Below are 26,917 nucleotides of genomic sequence, written 5' to 3'. Positions count from 1 at the left end.
GAAACATCTCCGGAGCTGAGAGGCAAAACTTGCATCAGGAGCGATAGAAGAAACAATTTGACGAGGGTTTCAAAGTAGCGAGGAAAATTGCCATGATTCCAAAACGGGGCACCTCGGGGAAGGTGACTCGAAGAACTATTCCCTTAAGTGGCAAAAAGAATTACTTTTGATACAAGATCATTTAAATTCTTTATACCAGCCTAGGGCATTCACAAATGATTGTGTGAACGAATTCGAAAGAATGGCATACCCATACCAGAATGGATGATGTGGACTACCTTGTTGAAGACAACACAATGGATGATTTTGCTTATCATCAGGGATGGATGGGACCCATAGTAGGACCACTTTTGAAGATGATCCTAAACATTAATTACTGAGGTGCAAGCTGGGAATAAATGCAAATGCTGGGAATGATTCTGGTAACTGGGAATAACTCAACGAGAGTGATTCCACCGTTCGAATGGTCATAGCTTAATCGAGGAAACCAAGTGCACAAGAATCCCTAAGGAACAAGTTATAGGATAAGCCGCATGAAATCCTCGCGGAGAAGATGGACAAATTGCCCAATCAAGATACTATAGTGATAGATTCTCCGGCTAGGTGCGTCGGCCAGAACATCAACCTTGTCGGGACCTACATCATAGATCTTGGAGAAGTTCCAACCATCATATCAGCCTGAGATTTAGATCTGGTTGGTAACGGGATATTTCAGACAACATGTCCGGAGAGGAAGTTCGCAACACAAACCGACGATACGATGTTGCGAGATTCTCGGGATTTGAACTACGATAGTAAACTCCAAAAGATGAGCGGGTTCTGCTACACACATGTGAACACGTTGTCCAAGACAAGAATGGCCACATAGTAGTCTTATAATAAAACACTATCGAGTTCAGGTGGGGAACCATCATCGAGGATATTAAAGTCCTTGCATAAGGCATGCTCTTAAGAAGGGACTTCTTCTCCTTGAACAATTCAATTAGTGGCTTGGTGTGTTAGGAATACATATAGAATGAAGGTTGCAAGTCTCCAGACCACAGAATACTTCGCACGTATGCATGACTGACTTGGAATGATTCTAGAGGAAGCGAAACAAACTTTCCCAAATTCATGGCAGCAACTTGCTTCAAAAGCACCTGAACTAGAGGAAGTCACTTCTTATACCAAACATATGCTTCATGAGCTAGCATGAAGAAATGCATTCAAAGTTTCCATCACTAGCTTAATGTTCAACATGAATCATGGATAAGATGAAAATATTGTCGATGGGCTCAACAATAGGTCATCCAGATTTCCGTGAAGATGGAATTCCATAATTATGTGAACAAGGTGATAGCATTGGTCAAACCCAAAAGATATAACGGTGTATGCTTGAGGAAACAACCACGAGTAAGACAACATTATGAACATCGTTGGTTCTCATTTGACTTGACGATAGCCCACACTCAAATCAAGGTTTGGACAAGAAGATAGATTCAACAACCGATCCCGAGGAACAATCGATGAAAATATCATCTTTATTCAACACACACACAAGGATATCCCTTTGGAATGAACTGAGTCGGACAAGCTTTCATCTTCCAATTCTCCAAGTTGTTGTTCAGCTTAACCAACTAGCTCGGGGTATCCAACACAGATTCTTGGAGAAGGGATGGTTTTAAAAGAAACCAACTTGATCACGAGCTCAACATAATAGTCAGGGGGCAACCTGGTGATACTTCCGAGGAAATATTTAGAAAATCACGAACCACCAATATGTTTCTAAGCTTGGGAACAATCTTGCTTTTCAGAGCAAGACGATGTGAACAAGAGAGCGAGGGACTGACACAATCCTAACTCATTGATCGAAAAGTGCATCAGAAATAAGGACTAGGTAGCACGACAAACCTTAGGGTGATGATTCGATAATCAACACGCTAAGGATGAGAATATTGTCCATTCACTACCAAGCAACACAGTTGCTAGGGGTATTGATTTCACACATCACGATTCACTTGTCGGCATTCCGGTTGCAACAACACGGGACTAAGGAATGAACGATGATGGCGAGAGTATCACTGCATCAAGAATTCATAAGAGAAGGTGCAATTCTCATGATGTTCCTGACATAAAGTGGGTAATACTTCAGGGTAGAACAGAATCAAAAGCTTGATTGCATTTGATCTGCGGAATACAACTGCTTTGACCCAATCCTAGAAATGGATGAGGTATTGGAGTTTGTTTCTCCTAGTCATTCCGGCATAGAATGGCTTGACGGACCACAAAAATAATAGGCATCGATGAACACGATCACACACATACTCTTGACTATCAATTGATAGATGAAGGTCGGAATACAACTAAAGAGGGACAACTCAAAAGAACATATAACTTTCTAAGTTGTGTATGCATAGATTAGTATGTCGACCAAGTTCAACATATTTCCTCCTGATAACCCATGCAGAAAGGTAGGACTAGCAGATTCACAATGCAGAATGGAGAACTCATCAAGAGCACTCTGGTTGTGATCTTTTGGTTCAAAGAACTTCTGCCATAAGCGGTTCGTAGTATTTGGAAGAAGGAACTACTACGGACCTCGAGGACTAATGCAAAGGTTACTAATATCCTAAGGAACTAGCAAACACTATCGACATGAGGTAAGTAAGGTGAATCTCGGGTTCAAGAACCCAGGAATAGAATACCTTAACCCAGGAATAGAATACCTACTACTACATGGCATCATGGGATGCTTTCGAGAATAATGGCCAGAATCACACACTGGGATACAAAACATGGCTAGATCACTAGGTGACTCCCTAAAACACCTATGGCCATAAAAATAGCTCCAACATATATGTGGAGGCAATAGAGTACCTCAACTCATCAATTAGTGTGGTTGAACTGGCCCAAATGGACATCGGGAACGGGAAGAAGGGATTTGCAAATGCATCAAACTATTTAGAGACCTGGGATGACTCGGACAGCATAACGGCTGTAAATGCTCAAAATTATTTGAGACATCCTGCAAAAATGGTGGCATAACCACTCAACAACACAATATCAAGGTTCTGAGATCAACTGTCAACATACGGAAGAAGTAGGAACGGAACTGAGGCTTGAAACTATCAATTCTATAAGTTTGTGGATTAGTAGCACGTCATCCTGATAGATAGATGAGAAGGCCTAATTCTTAATCCCCATAGAAAAGAAGAGGTTGACTCAGATCAGAAAGGCATAGGGTAAAGGAGTAAAAAGAGCCTTACGTTCCATTCCACAATCAATTCCCTTACATAACTAAAGCATTTCTAGACTCGACTTCGACCAGTTTGGCTTGGTAATCCTACATGCAGCCAGGCTCTGATACCAACGCTGTCAGGACCCCGATTCCAAGTCACATTGATCTAGCCGGTAACACCTCATATCACTTTGTGGCCTCACACACGGTATTCCCACGGGTGTCGCCTTACCATGGCCCGGGACCGTTTGCGCCTTTTGGCTCACATATATGATAGTGTCGCTAGCATCCATATGATAGAGAACCCGGGCCGATATGGCTACTCGTGAACCAAAAGCGGCAATAACCTATGGGGACAGGCATACATGAATCACATCGAGCATGTTAGTTAGCAGCGTGTGAATCCGGGCTGTAGCACTGCGCTAACAGGACTCCGGGAACCCGGGCTGTAGTAGGCTAGGCAGAACTCCGGATGTCACCGCGTGACATTTCCCCAAAGGGACAGACACAGGAACGAAGTGAAAGACATGCCGGCCAGTCAAGTGTCCTGAGCAGTAGTGCTAGGCTAACAGGACTCCGGTGAACCGGGCTGTAGCGGACTACTATCGCTCATGGAAGCACTAGACTACATTTCCCGATAAGAGAGACTGCCAAGGATAAACAATTAGATTGTCGGATCCCACACATACCAAGCATTTCAATCATACACACAATATTCTCGATATGTGTAAATACAATATGGCATCACAACATAACTCTACAACTCAAGTATTTATTCACTAGGTTCCGAGGAGCGAGATATTACAAACATGGGTCTCATGACCCAACAATCATATAATACAAATCAAAGCACATGCGGAAGCTTAACATGTCTGAGTACAGACATCTACAAATGAAAAAAAGGCTAAGAAGCCTGACTATCTACCAGATCTTGCCGAGGGCACAAGATCATAGCTGAGGTATCAAGCTAAACATCAAAGTCCACGCGGAACTACTAGCGAGGCTGAAGTCTCTCTGCAAAACATAAATTAAGCAAACGTGAGTACAAAAGTACTCAGCAAGACTTACATCAAAACTAGCTACATATGCATCGGTATCAACAAGGGGGGTGGTGGAGTTTAACTGCAGCAAGCCAGCTTTGACTCAGTGGCTATCCTGAACTATGACTGCAAGCAACTCTTTTGAGGTGGCGCACACGAGTCCACATATTCACCATTTAATACACCACTATGGATCCGCTCCTGTCTCCCTACGAGAAGGCCATCCATAGCACTCACGCTTATCTTGCGAGTTTTAGAGTATCCACTTTCACTTGTCTATGAACTATGCAAGGGGTCCAAGTTTCCATATCTGAGGAATCCGGCTATTCGAATAGATAATGAAAACCCTGCAGGGTTGTACTTCTTCACACACGCTCCAACCACTTACCGTTGTTTACACGACATGTACTCGGCAACCTTCGAGCGAAAGCGCAATGAGGGTGTCGGCCACGGCTCTACCTAAACACTCAAGTGTCTAGTCTAGGTTTATCGCCTATCTAGGTTCCATCCATAGGGAGTCCGGCCAAGGTTTCCACATACGGCCACGAACGATGTGAACAGGGTTCCCGAGACACCAAACGGGCGCCTGGTACACCATGCCATAGTGTATCTACCGCATCATAGCCCACCCCTAGGGTCAGTGCTACGCACGGCCACCAACAAATAACCTACAAACACCAGAAACTAGTTGCAACTCCTGGACAGAGTACTAGGGTGATTACAAAGTCGAGAGGGTCAATTAAGGATCCCAATGAGTGGTAGTAGTTGTTCATGGATCACAGACACATAACTCAGTTCCTAAGGACGACTGCAATGAGACAACCCACCATGTACTCCTACATGGCCTCTCACCGCTAGCTTTACCAAATCGTGTTCACACACTTAGCTCTCCACGGTAAGACATGTTCACCACGTTCCAATTCATTCCTGATGAATCAGACCTGACTCAACTCTAAGCAGTAACACGCATGACAAAGAAGCATGAATGAGTAGGCACATCAGGGCTCAAACAACTCCTACTCATACTAGTGGGTTTCATCTATTTACTGTGGCAATGACAGGTCATGCAGAGGAAAGGGGTTCAACTACCGCAGCATGTAACAGTTGAATCGTTGTTGTCCTAATGCAGTAAAAGAGAGCAAGAGCGAGAGGGTGGGATTGTATCGGAATGAACATGGGGGGTTTTGCTTGCCTGGCACTTCTGAAGATATTATAGCTCTTCATCGGTGTCATCAATCTCATTGTCCGAACGTCGTCTACTGAGAGGGGACAATTACCGGCAACCAAGAGGGAACACAATCAATTCAATGCAACAGACATGATGTATGATCATGGCATGTTAAGGTACTGAATTCACCTAATGCAACAGTTAGTCATATTAATTGAAGTGGAATTCAAACATATAGCAAATTCCAACTGCAAAACTACATACCATATACTCCATAAACATGAATTGTCCTAGTTGGTGATCTTAACTTTCTCAAACATGCATGAACGTGGCATAAACAGATTCTTCATATTTTTCTGATAATTTTTCATATATAAATTATCTCATTTGGAGTTACGGTTGCATTTCTATGATTTTTTGAAGTTTTGGGTATTTTCTGAAAATAATAAATCATTTAAGATTTATTTAAATTCCAGAAAGGAATTATTGCGTCAGCCTGACCTCACAGTGATGCCAGCAGGTCAACGGCTCGGTCCAGGTCAAACCTGACGTGTGGGGTCCACACATTAGTGACACAGTTAACTAACAAGGTTAATTAAAATTAAACTAAACCTAATCTAGTTTAGTTAAGGCCTGGGCCCACATGTCAGAGGCTAATTAAACTAACTAAATAAATTAACACTAACCTGGGTTATCTAGCAGCGCTGGCCCCACGCGTCAGTGACCCAGGGTGGTCAAACCCTGGTCAGACGGGGTCAAACCCCCGGGTCAACTCGCCGAAGTTGACCCGCGGCTCGTCGCCGGCGAAGGCCGAGACGGCGGAGGGGCTCGGGATTCCTCCTTCGGCGACCAAATGGCCGGCGGAGGGCATCTACATGGAGCTGGGACTCGCCCGCATCCACTTGTGCAAACGGCAGGGGCTGAGGTGGCCCGAGCTCGCCGGAGTCGAGCTCGTAGCGGCGACCGGCGTTCGGGTGTTGAGCGAGATGGGGCTACAGAGCACGGGGGGATGGCGTTGCGGGTGGCTACGGGCTCATGAGAACGTGCTGAGCACGGTGGTGTGCTCAGCTTCGAGCTACAACGGCTCTAGCCACGGCGGCGACGAGGCATGGCAGCGGCGAGCTTCGGCCATAGTGGTCAGTGGGGCTAAGGGAGGAGAACGACGGCAGGGAGAGAGGGGAAAAGCGGCGGAGCTCACAGGGATGTCGTAGAGGGGGTCAGCGAGCTCGGGGAGGTCCTGGCAGCGCCGAATCGACTGGAGACGGGCTCGGGTGCCCGAGGTTGAAGACGAAGGCGAAGACGACGTTCGGCGGTGTTTGGCATCGCGTGAGTTGACAGAGAGGCATAGGCGTCGGTGGCGGAGCTCCTGGGTATGTCGGAGAGGCGAGGGGGAGGCGGTGGCCGTGGTGGTGCACGTCAGCGGCGACGAGCTCCACTCGGTCGCGAGAAAGAGAGAGAGAGAGCAGAGAGGGGAGTGAGGTCCAGGGAGAGGAGGGGAAGCGAGAGGGAGCGCTGGGCGTCTCCGTGGCACGTCTGGAGGGCCGGGGTTGTGTGGCTGAAGCAGGAGGTGGCAAGGCGTCGTCGGCGCGCTCGCCACCACTACAAGAATCTTGTTAATCCATGACGGATTCAATCTGTCACAGAACAGTGGAATACCGTCATGGAGGGAGGCCTGTGACGGATTTAGAATCCATCATGTATATCGCGTCATAATTTGATAACTGCACCATCATGACGGCTCCTGACCTCACCGATTAGTACACAAGCCCGCCCCGGGCCCGGGCCTCTGTGACGGACTAATCCGTCAAGGATTGACATGATGTGGCAGCAACATGATTCTGACATGGCATCTGCTTGGCACCAGCATGGGTCTGAGGTGGCATCTACCTGGCGCCAACATGGCACCAGTGTGGCCTCTAGCCCAATAATGTTTTGGCCCACTTATTTCTGTCTAGCCCGGCCCAATATCCTATTTTTGCTGGCCCAATAAGGCCCAACATGAAAATTTGGGCTTATGATTCACCCAATTCAAAAACAATCCATTCCATCCATCAGCCCAACTAGCACAACAAACTTACACAACTCAATTATCTTGATGTCCCAGGCACATAATTTGGCCCAGTTCACAAATTCCCAGTTGTTTCATCCATTATCCTTTCTAACAAAATATTCTGTCCATTACAACAAGGATCCTAGAAGGCATCACTAAAGCCACACAAGAAACATTTACAAACATATATATAGAGATACAAATTCATCCAGGAGTACAACAAGCATGTATTGGCCTTTTGTGAAGAGTGAGGTGAGCCTCTCCACAAGTTCTTCCCACACATCTGCAAGAATCAATCTTCCTGCAAACAACATTTAACAAAAAAAATCAATTAATTTGTTGAGGAAGGGAAAAAAAAGAACAAGTGCACAGAATTCTTGTCTGCTTGGATGGTGCCAAACTGCCAAAGGAAACAATGTCAAAATTGCATAGTTGTATGTTATTTTGGGTCTCTATTTCATATGACCTGGAGTAAGTCTCTGAATATGTTGCCATCACATGGTAATGCGTACTCAGCTTAATCAAGCAATATACCATTCGATTCCCTTTTCATGAGCTGGTATATAAATAATCAAACTTGGGTTCAAGGCATTGGATTCTGTTATGTTTGTTTGTCCAACTATGAGGTAGGAGTATTAAGTATTAGCATAGGAAAACTATAAATTATGCTATTCTAGTGCAGGAGGCGCATCTTGCCATGCACCCACAGACGAGCAGCTAAGCTACCGACTTACTCAAGCTCAATCAGCCTGCTGGAGTGCCTGAGCCAAGTGTGGAAGCTTGACATGTGTCCGCGCACAAGCTGTCTGTCGCTAGGCTTAGGGAGCTATGTATGTGGATGTGATGTATTTCTGTCTTTGTTTTTGTCAGCAAGGCGCACAATTTTGGACACTCCAAGCAACTCAGTGTCTTTTTAAACTAAAGACACAACCTGATAGGAGAAAACACTATTTGGATGCTCTATGAACCCTACACTGTAGGACTACTTAATAAACAATCCAAGCAAATACAATGAACCAAACCACCATGGCTGGAAAGAGCAGGGAAAAAAGAAGGGTGCAGAGAGTTAAAAGGTAGCGAAAAAACAAACCTCAACTGAAGGATTCCATGTCAGGCAAGTCTGGAAGCACCAGCGCAGCCAATCACCATGTTCTTCCTGTAGGAGACCAAGCACAAAGCATACAAATAAATTTTCAGACAAAGCAGAGAGATGCTAAGGCATTAACCAAAATACTGAAACAAACTCATCTAAATAATTGAACCTAGGCAGGGTGATTTCTCAATAGCCAAAGGACCAATCTGACAAATAAATATTGATTGAGAGAAATTGTATGCGGTGAGGCAAGCCTCCGCTGACAACAGCAATATTATGATCACATACTTCCTTGCCAAATCGCACAAGTGAGCACCATCGCGTGTGCCGCTGCCAACAATCTCCGTACCTAAAGCCCCTTAGTACCACCTCACAACTCATTCTTTAAGTTTTATGGGAAAAGTTGCCCTCCAGCAAATTCTGTGTAATTCAATACCTACAAACACAATTAAGCACATGAGAAAATAAGAATACCTGGCATCCAGAAGTCAGAATATATGGTACATATGTGAATCGCATGAAGCATCAAGGGAACTGGATTAGAAAGGAAAACATCAAAGAGGAAAACACACCTCATAAATCAGATGCAAGGTTCACATCATGTCCTAAATTAGGAAAGAGGTCTCATGCTACTACACGCTTGCATCATATCCTAGATATGCATATAGTTTACTGTCGTGGAAACGATCAGTACGGATAAATTTCCTAAAAGTTTCTTAGCATTAGATTAGATGTGATATCAGGTTTAGTTAGATTTCAATCATATGCACAAGAAAATTGAACATCCAAAGTTGTGTGTCATCCAGTAAGTAGTGCACACTAATAAAAATTGAACATCAAACTGAACCAGTAAGTAGTGCACACTAATAAAAATTGAACATCAAGTTTCAGTCAAAGTTGTACAATTGCAAGTGTCAGCAAGATTTACATGAAGCTAATTATCTCTTACAAAAAATAATTTTGGCTGTAGAATCAGTGGCGTTGCATGGATGGATGCACAATACTTGATGTGTTAACCATCTAGTGATGAAGATGCCTGCATATATGGTCATACATGTATGTAAAATAAATGAACCCCTTTTACAGGAACATTCTGTGCTTGGTTACTAACTGAACGTGCAACTTCATTACTTCACTACCACTCATCTCTGAAACTGCGCATGTGTATCCTTAAAATATTTTGTGCTTTGTTTTCTTCTACGTTCCAGAAAGTGCAGAGGTTGTGCTGGTGCTTGAACCATACAGAGATGCCCCAGTTACAATTGTATCAAGCAATTTGCTTGAACCAAGTACTGCATACTAATGAAAATCGAACATCCAAACATGATGCTTTGGTTTCAGTCAAGGTTCAACAAATCGACACATACAAACTGAACCAAGACCTGATTTATTTCATATATAGCTTCACAATTGCAAGTATCATCCAGATTCAGAGTAGGGGGAGAGGGGAAGCTCACCACGCTAGGAGAGCAGGAGGATGCAGCCGTCAGTCCACGCGCTGGAGGATAGGATGCTTTGCTGCTCCGCCTTCTACGACCAAGAGAGCTCGTCGAGGACGGCCGCGTCGAGGAGGACGACATCTAGCACACTGTCGGATGGGTGGAGAATGGGGTTCAGGGGCATTGCCTGCGCGTTAACAAACTTTAAGACAACCTCAAAAAACATCAAATGCGTCGAGCATGGCACATACCCCAACGACATGGGCTCATGTCTAATGTATGAACTATTCTTCAATTATTTGTAAAGAATATATATTCTTTAATTAGTTTATCATTACATAGTGTTTTACAATTGCCATGCTCACTAATGGAAAATTACATCTTAAAAGTTAATTGTACAAGCAAGTCGGCTTAGGTTTCTGTACGAACAACACCATGGCCATGGTCTCTGAGCTACAATTATCCTATGATATTAAATACTTCTATTATAGTAAAAACATATAATCTTGATGTACTACATAGTGAATCTTAGGATTAATCCTTTTTATTAATTGATCATTTCTATTTTGTTAATATTTATGGACTACACATGGACAAAAACATGACAAGGATTTATTTGTTTGCAGATTGAGGACACGACCATGACATACAGACTTGAATTCTCTAACATGACATATCTTCAAGGTCCAGAGTACCAAGAAACATAACCTATCTAGTGCACACGTACCCAGAAATAAGTAAACCAATAACCACTGACATCACCAACGAACTTTGACAGAATACAAATGAAGCGCCGACCAATCAACTAACCCTGCCGTAGGTAAGATTAGAGCTTACAGTGCAAGAGCCCACCCACGGAGATGATGACGAGGGGCAGCACATAAACGAAGGGCAGGAGGGCCCTGGCAAAGCAGCGGAGGCAGCGCCCATCACGGCAGGCAGAAGCTGGTGGCCAGCTCCATGGCAGCGGCGGCGCCCCTGTACACTGCATCTATCAGTGCCATGTGTACCTCACCATAGCTCGCCGCCGACTGAAGATGGACCCGTGGCCGCCACACAGGACATTAGAGACTTCTCGTCGGCGACGATCTGGTTTAGATGGCCAGCGCATCATGGGGATCATCGCGGCACGTGCGCTGCTCGACTGCGAACCAGGAAGGCGGACTGATCTGCGCCGGGAGGTTGTGGACGGCGTCCACCATCGTCCAACTGCAGCAGTCGGACCCGCCGCCACCACTGTCGCCGCATCTCGAGGGCGTGATCTAGAATCAGGGTGGGGGCTACGGGCTGGTGGCTGCGGCGGTGGGAAAGATGGGGAGGGGCGCGCATATAGAGGGGAGAAGAGAGGGCATCGATTGGTCGGCACAGGTAAGGCCTGTTCTGCGGCGGAGCCGGCGTGGAGCGGGCGGAGGAAGATTGGTGGAGTGGTGGCGGCTGAGGGGACGGGAGGAGAGAATGGGGAATTAGGGTTAGGTGTGTGTGGACTGCGGAGCTAAATGGGTTGGCTCGAAATTTTGCCAGCCTGGCGCGTTGGCCACTTAAATTTTGCATCTCCGCGCCCTCTCTCAAACTTCAGGCGCACCTTTTCTTTTCAATTTCTATATATCGTTGAATGGCTCACTGACAAATGGGCTAGATAAGTGGGCACAACCGACACATCAGTAGAAGCCATCCATGATGGTTCGGATATCATATAAAGAAATAAAAAAGGAAGTGTAGGATCTAGATGTAGATGTGTCTAGAGGGGGGGTGATTAGACACTTAGTGCTAAAGTTGCAATTTTTAGGCCTTTTTGGTTTGAGTGGAGTTTTAGGCACAATTTCAACATACACAATACATATCAAGCAAGCATGCAAAGAGTATATGAGCAGCGAAATGTAAAGCATGCAACTTGCAAGAATGTAAGGGGAAGGGTTTGGAGAATTCAAACGCAATTGGAGACACAGATGTTTTTCCCGTGGTTCGGATAGGTGGTGCTATCCTACATCCACGTTGATGGAGACTTCAACCCACGAAGGGTAACGGTTGCGCGAGTCCACGGAGGGCTCCACCCACGAAGGGTAATGGTTGCGCGAGTCCACGGAGGGCTCCACCCACGAAGGGTCCACGAAGAAGCAACCACCCACGAAGGGTCCACGAAGAAGCAACCTTGTCTATCCCACCATGGCCATCGCCCACGAAGGACTTGCCTCACTAGCGGTAGATCTTCACGAAGTAGGCGATCTCCTTGCCCTTACAAACTCCTTGGTTCAACTCCACAATCTTGTCGGAGGCTCCCAAGTAACACCTAGCCAATCTAGGAGACACCACTCTCCAAGAAGTAACAAATGGTGTGTAGGTAATGAACTCCTTGCTCTTGTGCTTCAAATGATAGTCTCCCCAACACTCAACTCTCTCTCATAGGATTTGGATTTTGTGGAAAGAAGATTTGAGTGGAAAGCAACTTGGGGAAGGCTAGAGATCAAGATTCATATGGTAGGAATGGAATATCTTGGTCTCAACACATGAGTAGGTGGTTCTCTCTCAGAACATATGAGTTGGAATTGTGTATGTGTTCTGATGGCTCTCTCCACGAATGAAGAGGAGGTGGAGGGGTATATATAGCCTCCACACAAAATCCAACCGTTACACACAGTTTTCCAATCTCGGTGGGACCGAATCAACAAACTCGGTCGGACCGAAAAGGTAAACCTAGTGACCGTTAGAGATTTTCGGTGGGACTGACATGCAACTCGGTAGGACCGATATGGTTAGGGTTTGGGCATAACGTAATCTCGGTGAGACCGATTACACAAACTCGGTGAGACCGAGTTTGGTAATAAGCTAACCAGAGAGTTGGTCAGGCAAACTCGGTGGGACCGATTTGCTCTTTCGGTGAGACCGAAAAGTTACAAAAAGGAAACAAGAGTTTACATTGCAATCTCGGTGGGACCGATTCGCTCTTTCGGTGAGACCGAAAAGTTACGAAAGGGAAACAGAGAGTTTGCAATCCCATCTCGGTGAGACCGAGATCCCTATCGGTAGAACCGAATTGCTAGGGTTTGGCAGTGGCTTATGACAAGTGAAACTCGGTGGCGCCGGATAGAAAGAATCGGTAGGACCGAGTTTGGCTTAGGGTTTAGGTCATATGTGGATATGGGAAAGTAGTTGAGGGTTTTGGAGCATATCACTAAGCACATGAAGCAAGAGGCTCATTAAGCAACACCTCATCCCTCCTTGATAGTATTGGCTTTTCCTATGGACTCAATGTGATCTTGGATCACTAAAATGTAAAATGAAGAGTCTTGAGCTTGAAGCTTTAGCCAATCCTTTGTCCTTAGCATCTTGAAGGAGTTCCCACAACCTTTAGTCCATGCCACTCCATTGTTGAACTTATCTGAAACATGCTAGATAGAAATGTTAGTCCAACAAGAGATATGTTGTCATCAATTATCAAAACCACCTAGGGAGCACTTGTGCTTTCAATCTCCCCCTTTTTGGTAATTGATGGCAACATACATCAAAGCTTTAGATAAAGATATAAAGAACAGCAAGTAAAGCTTTGGAAGGACATGTAACAAGCATAGGCTCCCCCTACATGTATGCACTCATGTAAATATGAAATATAGAGGCATGTGAGAGCATAACCATGACAGAGTAGGCAATGTGTTACATGTATCTTGGCCATATGCATCAGAGCAAAAGATTATCAAGGAAAATACCTTCATGCTCATGAGTCCTTCTTGCAAACAGTATGTACATAAGCAAGAACTCCTCATACTCATGATTTTGATGCATATACTTACCTTGTGGTCTTGAGTTGGCTTAGGATGGAATGAACCTGCACAAACAAAGTTAGATAACACAGGTACATCCACTAGCCAGAGCAAACAAAAGAAACCACAAGAATACCAAGACTGGGATGACATGTAGAGAGTGAGTACAAGGTACCACATTGGATTCAACATGTCCCCAAGAATAAAGATATGCAATGAATTTGACTGATTTCTTTCCCTTAGGTGTCTTGCTCCCCCTGAATCTTACATGGGATATTGGGAGAAGATAGGGAACAGAAAATCAGAGCTGAAAGATACAAATGGATAGAACTTAATGCAAATACATGTCTTTCCCCCAAAAGGCATGTGACATCTCTCCTCTTGAACATCAAGCATCTGGGATCCTTGAGTATTCTCTCCCCCTGGAAGTCTCTCTCTCCCCCTTAATACTTTCTCTCTTGTAGGTTTGGTCCTTGAGACTTTTTCTCTCCCTTGATGTGATCTCTCTCTCCTACAAGCTTTGATGTGATCTCTCTCTCCCCCTTTGACATCAATTTCCAAGAAGGGCTTTCTGGAATCCGTCGTATAGGTTTGGTCCTTGAGACTCAGCACAAAGCAATGGATAAAACTGTGATGCTTGTAGAGGACAAGATTCATTGAGTAGAGCTGGATCAGAAGAAATATAGAACAAGTGGCAAACTGTTTTTCCTGTTGCGAAGTCGGTGGCACCGAGTGGTATGTTTCGGTGGCACCGAAAAGATTCGGTTGGACCGAAAATTACAAGTCGGTGAAACCGAGTTCACACAGAGAAAAACACTTGTCACCTCAGCTCACTAGACATGTAGGATCTCACAAAGATTTGCAATGAATTACCTGAAGGATTTGCAAGGAATTAAATGCAGAAAATGCAGAACATAAACAGAAAGAAAAGAGAAGAACTGAAAAATCTAGATGGAGTTTTTTTTTTTGAAAAAGAGAAAGAAACTAAACATGCATGAGATACACACAAAAAGAACACAAGAGAACTTCATCTAGAGTTGGGCGGTGACATAGTCACCTATGTTAGAGTATATTGACTTAGGAGTCAAGTGAGAACACTTGATCATAGGTCATACTCATCGTTTAAGCTCAAAATGGGGTTACCATTTTTCGTTTAAGCATCTTGATGTATTCACATCTTGTTGAGTTGCTTTGACTCATGTCTTGGAGTAAAGCTTCTCTAAGATGGAATAACATACCTTGGGTGGTGGTGTGGTTCTTGCTCATGTAGTTGAACTTGTGTGGGTGCTCAAGGTTGATGTAGCTCATCAAGAGTTGGGAGCACCACTTGGAGTTTGAGTTCATCTACCTACATGGGTTAGTTCTTGCAAGGAAGAGCACTTGTGTATCCAAAAATGACAATCATGAAGCTCAACATAGAATTTGTCAAAGGATATGTTTGAATGGTTTTGTGCTTCCTTGTCTTCAACCACCATTGTGTAGAGTCTTGGTGATGTAGAGATTGCTCAAGATGTGAGTGAGTCGCAATCTCATGGAATTAGATTCAACCAAGCACCTACATGGGTTAGACAACATGCAAGGTGCAAATATATCCAAGACATAAGATAGTTATCATAAGAGATATATCATGGATTAGTCATAAGCTCATGTCTTGCATGTATCCAATGGAGTTTCTACTCCAAGTTCGAAGCATCAATGATGTTCAATTCTCCTCTCAACCTGCAAAACACTTTCTCATCAAGAGGTTTAGTAAATATATCCGCTAATTGCTTATCGGTGCGAACGTGCTTAAGATTAATGTCACCCTTAGCAACATGATCTCGAATGAAATGATGACGAACTTCAATATGCTTAGTTCGAGAATGTTGTACAGGATTATGACCAATTTTGATAGCACTTTCATTGTCACAAAGCAGTGGAACATGTTTCACATAAATCCCATAATCTTTAAGAGTTTGGGTCATCCAAAGTAATTGAGCACAACATGAACCAGCGGCAATGTATTCCGCTTCGGCGGTGGATAAGGATACCGAGTTTTGTTTCTTGGAAGACCAAGACACAAGAGATCTACCAAGAAATTGACAAGTACCCGAAGTGGACTTTCTATCAACCTTGTCTCCGGCATAATCCGAGTCGGAATAGCCAACAAGATCAAAAGAAGACCTCTTAGGATACCAAATGCCAAAATTTGGTGTATGGATTAAATATCTCACTATCCTTTTCACAGCCTTAAGATGACATTCTTTAGGAGCAGCTTGATATCGTGCACACATGCACACACTTAGCATAATATCGGGACGTGAAGCACATAGGTATAACAATGAACCAATCATAGAGCGATAAACCTTTTGATCAACCGGTTCACCATCTTTGGTCAAATCATTATGTCCACTAGTAGGCATGGGTGTAGACATACCTTTGCATTCTTGCATATTGAACTTCTTGAATAAGTCCTTGGTGTACTTTGTTTGAGAGACAAATGTACCTTCCTTAGTTTGCTTGATTTGCAAACCGAGAAAGAATTTGAGTTCACTCATCATAGACATCTCAAACTTCTCTGACATTAGCTTTCCAAACTTTTCACTAAAGAGAGGGTTAGTTGAACCAAATATGATATCATCAACATAAATTTGGCATACAAATAGTTCTCCATTAACCCTTTTAGTAAAAAGAGTAGAATCAATTTTACCAATTTCAAAACCACTTGTAGTAAGGAACTTGGTCAAGCATTTATACCATGCTCTAGGAGCTTGTTTAAGACCATAAAGAGCTTTGTGAAGTTTGTAAACATGATTTGGTTTCTTAGGATTGATAAAACCGGGAGGTTGTTTGACATAAACTTCCTCCTCTATTTCACCATTTAGAAAAGCACTTTTGATGTCCATTTGGTACAAGGTGATATTATGGTGATTAGCATAGGCAAGTAAGATGCGAATGGACTCAAGTCTAGCAACGGGAGCATATGTCTCACCATAGTCCATACCTTCGACTTGTGTGTATCCTTGGGCGACGAGACGTGCTTTGTTGCGAACCACTTGTCCATCTTCATCTTGCTTGTTGCGAAACACCCATTTGGTACCAATGATGTTGTGGTTGTTGTCGGGCTTCTCAACTAATGTCCAAACTTGGTTTCTCTCAAAGTTGTGTAGCTCTTCATGCATAGCGTTTATCCAATCCGGATCTTCCAATGCTTCTTCAACCTTCATAGGTTCAATGCTAGAGATGAATGAATAGTTTTCACAAAAGTTAGCTAAACGAGTCTTTGAGCGAGTGATTCTCCCGGTTTGTATATCATTTAAGATTTGCTCGACGGGATGATCTTTGGCAATTCTTGCTCGAACTCGTGAGAGCTTTTGCTTGGGTCTTTGTTGAACATCTTCTTCATCTTGTTCTTCTTCTTGGTCTTCTTCATTGTTGACGTTGTCGTTCTCTTGTCGTGGTGGAGAAGGAGGTTGTTGATGTTCGTCTTGATGTATTTCCTCGTTTTCTTCATCTTGGTGTGTCCCACTTGTGGATGCTTCCGTGTCAATTCTTGGTTCACTTTGTCGTGAAGTAGAAGCTTCCACTTGGACGGATGAAGTACTCTCCTTCACCTCCGTTGGACGAATTTTGCCAATGGACAAGTCTTGGATTGCTTCTGAAGGGTCTTTGTCTCCTACATCAATTGGCAATTGCTCTACTTGCGAGCCATTAGATTCATCAAACTTCACATCTACCGTCTCTTCAACCTTTCGGGTGAAATTGTTGTAGACACGGTAAGTGTGAGAGTTTGAGCCATAACCAAGTAGGAAACCTTCATGAGATTTAGGAGCAAACTTTGAACGACGATGCTTATCAAGAATGTAGCACTTTGAGCCGAATACTCGAAAGTATCCAACTTGGGGTTTGTTACCGGTGAGGAGCTCGTATGCCGTCTTGTCGAGTAGCTTGTGAAGATACAAGCGATTTGTTGCGTGACAAGCTGTCTCAACCGCTTCTGCCCAAAAGTGCTTCGGCGTCTTGTATTCATCAAGCATCGTTCTTGCCATTTCGATGAGCGTCCGGTTCTTCCTCTCAACAACTCCATTTTGTTGAGGTGTGTACGTAGCCGAGAACTCGTGTGAAATCCCTTCTTCGTCAAGAAAGGTGTCCACATTTGCGTTCTTGAACTCCGTTCCGTTGTCACTCCGAACCTTCTTGATCTTCACGTCAAACTGATTTTGGGCCTTCCTAGCGAAGTTTCTGAAGATCTTCTGGACCTGCGACTTGTCATTAAGAAAGAACACCCACGTAAATCTTGAAAAATCATCAACTATAACTAGACCAAAAGAATTTCCACCGAGACTCTTGTAGGCGTTGGGACCAAAAAGATCCATATGAAGTAGCTCGAGTGGCCTCCTTGTGGTCATGATGTTCTTCACGGGATGTCTTCCTCCAACCTGTTTACCTGCTTGACAAGCACTGCAAAGTCTATCCTTATCAAATATGACATCGTTAACTCCAAGGATATGATTTCCTTTAATAAGCTTGTCAAGGTTTCTCATGCCAACGTGACCTAGTCGTCTATGCCACAACCAACCTTTTGAGGATTTAGCAATAAAGCAAGTTTTAGGTTGTGCCTTTTTAGAGAAATCGACAATGTAAAGATCACCTCTACGCATACCAGTAAAGACCATTTTATGATTGTCTCGACGAAATACTTGGCAATCTACCTCAGTAAATAGGACATTCAAACCGAAATCAGCAAGTCTAGATACTGAAAGTAAGTTGTAGCCGAGAGATTCAACGAGCATGACATTTTGAATGGAACTATCATGTGAGATGGCCACCTTACCAAGGCCAACCACTTTACCCTTTGAATTATCACCAAAGGTGACATATTTTCGAGGGCCGTCATTTTCAGCAAGCTCACGAAACATCTCTTCATCTCCGGTCATATGATCAGTACATCCACTATCAAGAACCCATTCCTTTCCTCCTGATTCATATCCCCGAAGATTTGCCATAAGACCAAAATGTCTCATTGCATCATCAAGATCGAAGTCACTATCATCATCATCATCATAGTATCCATGTTCATCATGATCTTGTGACTCATCATTTCCTAGAGAGGGTAATTCATTAGATAAATGATCATCAAAGTGGTCACTTTTATGAATTCTTATAGCTTCGAATATGATATCACTAATGATTCCAACATCTCCTTTAGCATGCTTAAGATTGGTAAGTTCAAATAGACAATTACCAAAACTAGGATCACTAGAGTTCATCTTACTCAAGGCAATAGATTTATGGAGAATTTCATCCAAAGTTTTCAAGGAATGATCGGGAAATCGTTCCTCAAGAAATTTCCATATAGTATAGGCACAATTAAGAGTAGGCAAACTAGCAATCAAATTTTTGGGCAATCCTCTAATGATGAGCTCAATAGTTCTAAGATTGCGAATCATGTCAATATCTTCATCTAGGGTAGGATGCAAAGGATCAATATGAGGTGCACAAGGGCTAGCAATATACTTGTTCAAATGATATTGATTGAAGATTACAAGCATCTCATTTTTCCACTCATGAAAATACTCTCCATCAAGAATAGGCACTCTATGTCTAAGACTCCCTAAGGTAGACACATCCATCTTCCTCCAATGGTGATTAAACCAAGGCAATGGAGACCAAAGCTCTGATACCACTTGTAGGATCTAGAAGTAGATGTGTCTAGAGGGGGGGTGATTAGACACTTAGTGCTAAAGTTGCAATTTTTAGGCCTTTTTGGTTTGAGTGGAGTTTTAGGCACAATTTCAACATACACAATACATATCAAGCAAGCATGCAAAGAGTATATGAGCAGCGGAATGTAAAGCATGCAACTTGCAAGAATGTAAGGGGAAGGGTTTGGAGAATTCAAACACAATTGGAGACACGGATGTTTTTCCCGTGGTTCGGATAGGTGGTGCTATCCTACATCCACGTTGATGGAGACTTCAACCCACGAAGGGTAACGGTTGCGTGAGTCCACGGAGTGCTCCACCCACGAAGGGTAATGGTTGCGCGAGTCCACGGAGGGCTCCACCCATGAAGGGTCCACAAAGAAGCAACCACCCACGAAGGGTCCACGAAGAAGCAACCTTGTCTATCCCACCATGGCCATCACCCACGAAGGACTTGCCTCACTAGCGGTAGATCTTCACGAAGTAGGCGATCTCCTTGCCCTTACAAACTCCTTGGTTCAACTCCACAATCTTGTTGGAGGCTCCCAAGTAACACCTAGCCAATCTAGGAGACACCACTCTCCAAGAAGTAACAAATGGTGTGTTGATGATGAAGTCCTTGCTCTTGTGCTTCAAATGATAGTCTCCCCAACACTCAACTCTCTCTCATAGGATTTGGATTTTGTGGAAAGAAGATTTGAGTGGAAAGCAACTTGGGGAAGGCTAGAGATCAAGATTCATATGGTAGGAATGGAATATCTTGGTCTCAACACATGAGTAGGTGGTTCTCTCTCAGAACATATGAGTTGGAATTGTGTATGTGTTCTAATGGCTCTCTCCATGAATGAAGAGGAGGTGGAGGGGTATATATATCCTCCACACAAAATCCAACCGTTACACACAGTTTTCCAATCTCGGTGGGACCGAATAAACAAACTCGGTCAGACCGAAAAGGTAAACCTAGTGACCGTTAGAGATTTTCGGTGGGACTGACATGCAACTCGGTAGGACCGATATGGTTAGGGTTTGGGCATAACGTAATCTCGGTGAGACCGATTACACAAACTCAGTGAGACCGAGTTTGGTAATAAGCTAACCAGAGAGTTGGTCAGGCAAACTCAGTGGGACCGATTTGCTCTTTCGGTGAGACCGAAAAGTTACAAAAGGGAAATAGAGAGTTTACGTTGCAATCTCGGTGGGACTGATTCGCTCTTTCGGTGAGACCGAAAAGTTACGAAAGGGAAACAGAGAGTTTGCAATCCCATCTCGGTGAGACCGAGATCCCTATCGGTAGAACCAAATTGCTAGGGTTTGGCAGTGGCTTGTGACAAGTGAAACTCGGTGGCGCCGGATAGAAAGAATTGGTTTAGGTCATATGTGGATATGGGAAAGTAGTTGAGGGTTTTGGAGCATATCACTAAGCACATGAAGCAAGAGGCTCATTAAGCAACACCTCATCCCTCCTTGATAGTATTGGATTTTCCTATGGACTCAATGTGATCTTGGATCACTAAAATGTAAAATGAAGAGTCTTGAGCTTTAAGCTTTAGCCAATCCTTTGTCCTTAGCATCTTGAAGGAGTTCCCACAACCTTTAGTCCATGCCACTCCATTGTTGAACTTATCTGAAACATGCTAGATAGAAATGTTAGTCCAACAAGAGATATGTTGTCATCAATTATCAAAACCACCTAGGGAGCACTTGTGCTTTCAGGAAGGTAGTTGGTCAATACGTGACGGTTTCCATGACGATCCCTCAATGTCCGTAATCCAGGGGCTGCCATTTTGGGGTGCATCCGCATCTTGCTAGTTCGTGACGGTTTCCATGACAGTTTCCAAGATCGTCACCCGAAATCTGTCACGGATTAACAGATTTCTTGTCATGCACCTGCCTGTCCTCCTGGCAGGAGGAAGAAGACCACTCAGCCCCTTGTGAGGTGGGCCTCTTTTGCCAGGTAAGGCCCAGGTACTCCCTCCTTATCTGTATTCTATTTTAATTACTGTTTTCTATTTTATTTCCTCTCTATTTTGATTTAGTTTTAGCCACTAAATCATTTTCATAAATTCTGTAGGTTATTATATGGCTTGCTAAAATGTATACAAAGCCACTCACAAACTTCCAGAATTATTGAAGTTATATTTAATATATATTAAATATAAATCCAAAGCAAATAATTATTGGATTAATTCAAATGGCCAACATAAATGTTTCTGATCTCATAAAAATATTGGTTTGAATTTTAGCTCTTGCCAATAATTCTATGGAATAACAGGAACATTTTATTGGACTCATTTGAGAAGATTTTTAAAGTTGGTTATTTTTGAACTGATTTCTGAGGGTTTCAACAAACCTCAATTCAAGTTTTAGAAATTTAAATATGATGCCTAAATGAAGATGCAACTATTTAACGGCAATATTCTAGGGCTGTGACAGCTCCCCTGACGGCCTATCGTATCTCCCGCTTTCTGCAGCAACGCCACTGATGCCTCGAGCATCTTTGTGGTGGACGCCTGCCGTTTTGAAGCTCCGTGAACTCCCGCACATAATGGAGGAGCATGGCACTCCTCTCCTCCTTGTGCTCACGGAGCTCCACGTCCTTGGCCCTGAGCTCTGCATCCTTGGCATGGAGCTCCTGTGTCAGGAGCCTCACCGCGGACTCCGTGATCTGCTGCGCCGCCATGGCACCAGGTAGAAGTAATGGGGAGAGGAAGCAAAGGGGGAGAAACGGCTGAAAGGCAATGCAATCTAAGGGAAGGCGGAGGGAGCGGGTAATCTTTTGGTTTTCACCACGGTAAAACACCAGTCGATGACTTCTCACATCAGGGAGCGGTGGGTTTTTATAGGCGGAGTCATCGTGACTAATTGCTGTCGCGCCTGCTCCCGTCAATAAAAAAATTTAAAAATCCTGCCGTGCCTGCTCCCGTCAATCAAAAAAATAAAAAGCATGCCACACCCAAACACCAGAGCAATGTCGCGGTGGATATTTATATTTACCTGCCGGCAAGTAGATAAAAAAAGTGGTGAAAAAACAAATGTGGCGGCGGCCTAGCTAATCGGTCGAACTAGCCCAACTAGCTAGCCACCGTGCTTCACTGATGTACTCGGCGGGAAAGGTGGTCTTTCGTGATTTGACGACTCATTTACTTGCTTCGGTGCTACGACCGAGGAGGACCCAGAAAATGCGCGGTAGGGCGTCGCACGTCAGGAAGAATATATGCGTGCACCACCCGGGAGGACCCCCAAACCGCGCGGTAGGGTGTGCCACGTCTTGGCACGGAGGAAAAATGTGCGTGTAAAAATATACTGTATCAGACGTAGTACCTATGGTTCGACCTCGGGACCCAGCCAGTCGGTCGAAAACACCCCATTAGCCACACAGCTTCATCATGCAAACGTGGCACGGAGGATAGATGTGGTTAGCTCTGTCTCGACCAGCCACAACGTCTCTTGTTCTAGGAGATTCTTCTATTTTCCAAGCTTTTTTAGTTGTAATAACACCACGGCAAGCTAGCGCCGCTCTTCGTGTGTGCCCATGCAAAGGTTAGACGATGGAGGGAAGAGAGATCGAGATCGCATACCTGGGACCCACCAGTAAGTGAGACAACGGTCATGCACGTGTTGAGGAGGCACTCCCTCTACTCTACTCAACAAAAGTACTGTATAAATAAAATCAAGTTATGGGACAAAGCCAACAACCGTTCATTTTTTCAGGCTATCGACTTATGCTTTGTAGTCCAGGTTGCCAGTTCGAATTTCATCTTTCATATTTGTTAGTTTTAGGTCCAAATTTGATTAATGACAAGTGGGACCCCCGTGTGTTGTTCCGATATTTCAGTGTAGGATGGTTTTTTTTGAACAAACACTTTGCGCGGTTAGACAACATAACGGCACGAGTTACACGTATTTTGCAAGTTTACGAACAAAAATGACAGAGGCATAGAATATCACATCCACCCCGCAGCTTAGATACTATGGTGATACGAGTTTTTACATTGTTGGAAGTGAGATCCAATGGCTTGGGAGTAGTCTTTGTAATTATGCGCAATTTCCAAACTCTCCAAAGGTTTTTTTGCAAATAAAACATTCAGGCCTCGTGTGTGCCGCTGCATCTTCGATCCAGCAGCTCCCCGGTGCTCATATTAGTTGCTCCCCGTAGCTTAATTACCCTCTACGGTGATATGAGCATCTAGGTCGTATGATTAGTGATCAGATGGCACATGCATAGTACTTGTACATTCTGTGCATTTCCCAAACTCTATCAGCTGTATATTGCAAAAAATTCAAACCTCCTATTGTGGGCCATTAGATCTCAGTGAACTCGTATCACCATAGAATCTACGATGCAGGAGCACCTCATACTCTCCCGTGCGAGAAAACATAAGGTGCTATCGCAGCTTGGATGCTACGGTGATACGAGCTTGGTGGTCGTTTGATGTGAGATCCAATGGCATCTAAGCAGTGTTTGTGCTTGTAAGCAGTGGCCGAACTCTTTTGGGGCTTTTTTGCAAAAACCATTCGAACCACCGAGGAGGTGTTGGGTCACAAATCCAACGCCTCCGAAGAGCTTGTATCACCAAAGCATCTAAGGTGTGGTAGCACATGATATTCTTACATACAGGAGAATATGATGTCCTCCTTCATCTTAGATGCTACGGTGATACGAGCTTCGAGGTCGTTGGATATGGGATCAAAGGGCATCTAAGTAGTTTTTGTACAAATTGTGTGCAATTCTCAAACTCATCAAGGTTTCCTGCAGAAATATTAAGACACATCATGTGAGCTGCTATATCTCAGATCTACAAGCTCCAAGCAACTCGTATCGGCATATAGCATCAAAGGTATGGGGGCACATGATATTCTCCCGGGTAGGAGGGGTGGGGGTGCACAACCAATCGGTGGTTGGGAGGGTGGGGACAAATATAATCTAAACAACCCTAAACAGAGCTCCACAATTTTATCTAAGGTCGAGGGGTTGACCTCCGACAATCATAGCTCCGCCTAAACAGAACATTTGCATGAACTATAGTAATAGACTTAATATTCATGTTTCAGTTTCATGTTCATTTTAAATATTGAACTGAGGACCATGGATATCTTACATTTTACTCCCTTCATTCCCAAATATTAGTCTTTTTAGAGGCTTCAAATGGACTGGCACATACGGATGTATATAGACATATTTTAGAGTCTAGATTCACTCATTTTGCTCCGTATGTAGTCACTTGTTGAACTCTCTAAAATACTAATATTTAGGAATAGAAGGAGTATTTTTGAATTCGTGTCATACATGCATGGTTTGGAAACATAGATGCACTATAATTATTGGATTATTGTTGTGTTCATGCGTGTGTGTCTCTGTGTGTGTGTGGTCATATGCTTGATACATACAAAGTTTTCTCACCTCCATGTTGTTCATCTTTTAAATTTGAATTTGCATTGGAAAACTTACTAGGGATACCATGAAATGTGAAATCCACGTTGAGATCACTATATCACAAACTCACTCTAATTCAACAACTAGTCATAAATCAATTACCACGTTGAGATTAGTATTTGCAAGGAAAATACGGGTATCGTAATACACATAGATTCATTCAGCAATTTAAAAGGTTCCTTTCGTATTCTCGAATGGTAGGACCCAACGGCGTACCAGCCAGACCTTGGCTCCTGTTAATCCTAAAAAAAGTGGGCTCATGTCCTTCGGTGGCGTGCATGGTATGCACATTAGGCAGCCCCATTACCCCAATCAGTTGAGCCTCAGTGTTTCAAGTCGAAATATCTAGCAGCCAGAATTCCAGCCCTAGGAAATTCCCCTCATGTCCCCGGTCCATAATGACTACCGATGAACAACGGAGGGATGCTTTAGTAACTAGACAACATTACCTACCGTGCCGAGCACGGTTCAATTCCCTCGGTCGCCGCTCGTCAAGGTCACCCGTCAACTGCATTGCCTACTACTACTACTACTACTACTACTACTACTACTACTACTACTACTACTACTACTACTACTACTACTACTACTACTACTACTACTACTACTACTACTACTACTACTACTACTACTACAGGATGAGCACAGAATTGAGCCCGTTTGTTCGTGCCTAGTACTTGAGTTAATATATCAGGCAATGCGCTGGTACAGAGGAATTATCCTTTTACTCTACATATATAACTTGTCTGAAGTCTAACTAAGCAAAATGTTTGACCAAATCCTTTCTTAAGAAATACAACAGGACAGATGTACGGCTTGAAAATTTATTGCATGATGCAGGTTATGATATTGTTTCGAATCCTGGATCTTAATTTTCTGAAAATCCAAAAGTGAGCATAAATTCTTGAAACTGAGCATGGTCACGTGATATGGCACAAATATTACTTCGTAACTTTTTTCTTCAATTTGAGACAAGCTGCTTATGACAAGTTGCACAAATGAAGGGCCAATGTATTTTGGAAGAAAGACCTGTCACGTTAAGGCGAACGCTTTCACTATTGAAACCGTGGGTGTTTATGTGTCGCCACGAGTCCCTGCTTCTCATCGGCAATCGGCAGGTGCCGACCGAGCAAGCGTGTGAGTCGACGGGAGGCGTGCGAGCAGACCGCTGCGCCGGCTGTCTAGGAGGCGTGCGAGCAAACCGCTGTGCAGGCTCACCGGGAGGCGAGCCCTTTGACCAGGCTCCGCCGCCCACCCTCGTCCCAATTGCTCCCACTTTTAATGTCGCCGGTGCCGCAGTTTAAAATCAACCCTGCACTACCCGGTACTCCCTCCTTTCCGGTTTATAGGGCTTATCTCAAAATATTAGTTTTTCCATTTTATTAGGCTCAATTTTGTTGTTTCCCATCACATGTTCAGATTCCAAGGTAAATTAAATCATTGCATGCAAGTATTAAGAGGAAATTGACCAATGCATGTAATTTATGCATGCATGATTGCAATTAATGCATTGGTAAACATATTTTTTGAGAAAAACAAGAGCATTAATTGGGTGCTTTTGCAAACTACAAAAAGTATTCCACCACTCACCATCTACCTTGGTTGGTGAGATTTTTGAATTGAGCCTTATAAACCGGAAAGGAGGGAGTATCGCTACAATCATCTCTCTTCCTCTCCAATTCTCCTGTCGTCTACCTCCAACTAGCCTGACCTAAACATACGCCATGCCGCATCATGATGGTCTGCCCTTAGTGTTCCAGTTTCCTGAGGAAGACACCCAGCCGGAGTCTCAAGAACATAAGGCGCTTTGGGACGAGCTTGAACTGGTCTTGCGGGAAGACGTCGCGCCTGTCTCCGCTCCCATTCCGGATCCCGTCGCCCCGACTGCGCCAGCGCCCATCCCCGTGGCATTGATGGGCTGGGAGCCACACATTGTCGCCGAGCTTGATCCCACGGGGTTCCACGAGGTGCCCGCCGACTTTCACGCGCCCGTACACCTGCCAGCGCATGCGCCTGCGCGTGCACTGACGCGCACGC

At 44.0% G+C, this 26,917-nt stretch overlaps 1 long non-coding RNA gene across 1 annotated transcript; it reads right to left on the bottom strand.

The window, feature by feature from the left end:
• Positions 1 to 7,512: 7,512 nt before the first annotated feature.
• LOC123127180 (uncharacterized) lies at positions 7,513 to 11,508 on the bottom strand. The gene is made up of 5 exons (XR_006462162.1): positions 10,845 to 11,508; positions 10,026 to 10,194; positions 8,857 to 9,004; positions 8,566 to 8,631; positions 7,513 to 7,776 (listed from the first exon to the last, which is right to left on the bottom strand). It is a non-coding gene; the product is annotated as an uncharacterized lncRNA (long non-coding RNA).
• Positions 11,509 to 26,917: the final 15,409 nt, after the last annotated feature.

The sequence above is a fragment of the Triticum aestivum genome, chromosome 6A (genome assembly GCF_018294505.1).
Source record: "Triticum aestivum cultivar Chinese Spring chromosome 6A, IWGSC CS RefSeq v2.1, whole genome shotgun sequence".
Lineage (NCBI taxonomy): Eukaryota > Viridiplantae > Streptophyta > Magnoliopsida > Poales > Poaceae > Triticum > Triticum aestivum.
The sequence above is the reverse complement of the archived record's forward strand: the minus strand, read 5'-3'. Positions and strand labels throughout refer to the sequence as shown.